The 2,491-nt window shown below is 31.7% G+C and overlaps 1 long non-coding RNA gene across 1 annotated transcript; it reads right to left on the bottom strand.

The window, feature by feature from the left end:
- Positions 1–309: 309 nt before the first annotated feature.
- LOC129924172 (uncharacterized) lies at positions 310–1,895 on the bottom strand. The gene is made up of 2 exons (XR_008776147.1): positions 1,702–1,895; positions 310–465 (listed from the first exon to the last, which is right to left on the bottom strand). It is a non-coding gene; the product is annotated as an uncharacterized LOC129924172 (long non-coding RNA).
- Positions 1,896–2,491: the final 596 nt, after the last annotated feature.

Below are 2,491 nucleotides of genomic sequence, written 5' to 3' on the forward strand. Positions count from 1 at the left end.
GATTAAAAATTATGTTCAAGCAAATTAGGATTCTTAGTAGATGTTTGGTTTTGTATATAAATTTAGGCTGGTAATTTTGTTTTCAATTTTAGTTTGTAAACAAGATAAAAAGGAAAATAGATTAAAATGCAGAAGCAAAATTAATGAAAACTAAGAACTTTAAAAATTATTTGTATGTTTTTCAGCTCTTAGTTGTATGTATTAGTGTACCAGTATGTAATTATATAAACACAAGAATTTGTTTTTAAATAATTTTAGCTTGCGATATTTGGTATTCACAAACATAAATAATAAATTTTGACAAACAAATTTAAAAGTATAAGTGAAACATTTAATAATTATAAATGTTATTTTTTCGGAGACATTGTTAAGTGGCATCCCATCAGCGATAGCTTTTAAAGCTTCTGTCAAGTTTTGTTGTCCATACGAGCCTTGTGTTTTTCTCTGGTAATTTCTTACCATTTTCTGAAATGAAAAAAATTAAATTAAAAATGGACCTCATTCACCAATCGTAAACGAACAACATTTAGTCACGTGATCTTATCGATAAAGCAATAGGAAAAACTGTCACATGACAACCATCATGAATTAAACATGAGATCTTAAATTATGTAGAAGAGATAGAGCGCCACGTGGCTAAATTTGTTTGTTTACGATTGGTGAATGAGGTCCATTAAAAAAAATTAAATTGCGAACATTTTAAACTTTAAAAACTTATGGATCTCAAAAGATATATATTCCAAACATAGCAGGCAAAAGTAGAATAAATAATAACGATCTAGAAAATGGATGGCTGCTTGGTCGTGCGGTTTGCGCGCTGGACTGTCGTTCAGATTTGTCGGTGGTCCAGGGTTCAAACCCTGCCCGCTCCCATCCCGTCGTCCTGCGGGAGGTTTGGTCTTCAACTCTGAAGGAACATCTGAAACATTTTACAAACAGAAAATATATATCTATAGTTAAACTTAATAATATGGTATAATTTATAGACTAGATCTACAGCCCTAATAGATCTTACTATTACTTTCTAATCTAAGTACCACAAATACACATACTAATTGCTGTCTCATCTGGATTGACTAGAATACCCTAAATCACTAGTCGGAATAAAAATTTATTATTATAGATTTATATAATAATATAAAGATATACATCTAGATCTAGTATTATAGTCAAGACATATAAAAATAGATCTACTAGATCTAGACTAGATATTCTATTAGATTTATTTATAATAGTTCTAGTTTAGATATACTTTTCTAATTTACATTTTAGACCTATTGAACTTGTATTAATAATTAATATAATTTATTCTTAGATTCCAGGCTAGAATCTAGATCTAGAATTTTGTAGATTATTTGTATATTATAGATAAAGAATCTAGTCTAGTTAATATAAATCTAGAATAATCTTAAATCTAGCGACAATGAAGTCTAAATTTTATATAGAGATTTCTAGATTTTATAGATCTAGATCTTTTATGACCAGATTTCGATAAAGGCTTCCTGCCCCCAACTCAAATGGGCGTTTTACCCCAACATAGGTGATGTTGAAACGATCAATATATTAACTTTCACAATGTCGCTTTTAGAGTAATAGCAACATCTATAAGGATTTACTTTGAAAATCCTTTGCAAAGAATATTTACAATTAAGGATAAAATAACACATAATAAAAATACAGACAAATAAAATGAACCATTACCTTATAGTGAGATAGGTAGAAAAATTCAAAGTGATCTGTGACGATAAATTGAAAAGCTACTACATCAAGCTCAATGTGCATTAAAAGAACGGAAGTGAGCTATCTCAGGAAGTCTTAATTTGAATCATCCAATAAGCCATTCGCACAAAAATTAAGAAAGGCCTTTTACCCCGAAGGGCTTTTTGCCCCACGTTACCCTATCTGATCAAAATTTGTCATCAGTGATGAAAGTGTCAGTGGCAAACAAGCTTCAATCAGACATTTATAAACTTGTATCCCAGAAAGAATGTTAAGCATCAGGACAAAGAAAATAACGCGTAATCATTGTAATTTATAATTACCAAAATAGTAGGCTACTACAAATTTAGCTAACTATGGGACAGGTATGCTATTAAATAATGTATTCTATTGTATTGTTTATCATCATCATCACTACTTTGAGTTCCAATGGAATATAGGGCCTCGACAAAAACACGCCACTCTCCACGGTCTCTTGCTAGTTTTTTTATGGTTTCCCAACTCTTCCCGGTCTTCTCTACTTCTTCAAGTACACTGATGCGCCATGTTATTTTTGGTCTTCCTCTGCATCTTGTTCCCTGGTGGTTCCACTCTAAGGCCTGCCTAGCGCTGTTGCTGGTATCTTTTCTAAGGGTCTGACAAATCCATCTCCACTTCCTCTCTATTGTTTATAATTTACATAAAACTAGTAGGTTGTTTTGCAACTGATTTTTGGCTGAGGCCCCTCAGGTCATAGTAAGTTTTTTATGTGGCCCATACACCTTAATGAGTT

Source organism: Biomphalaria glabrata, unplaced genomic scaffold (assembly GCF_947242115.1).
Source record: "Biomphalaria glabrata unplaced genomic scaffold, xgBioGlab47.1 scaffold_19, whole genome shotgun sequence".
Lineage (NCBI taxonomy): Eukaryota > Metazoa > Mollusca > Gastropoda > Planorbidae > Biomphalaria > Biomphalaria glabrata.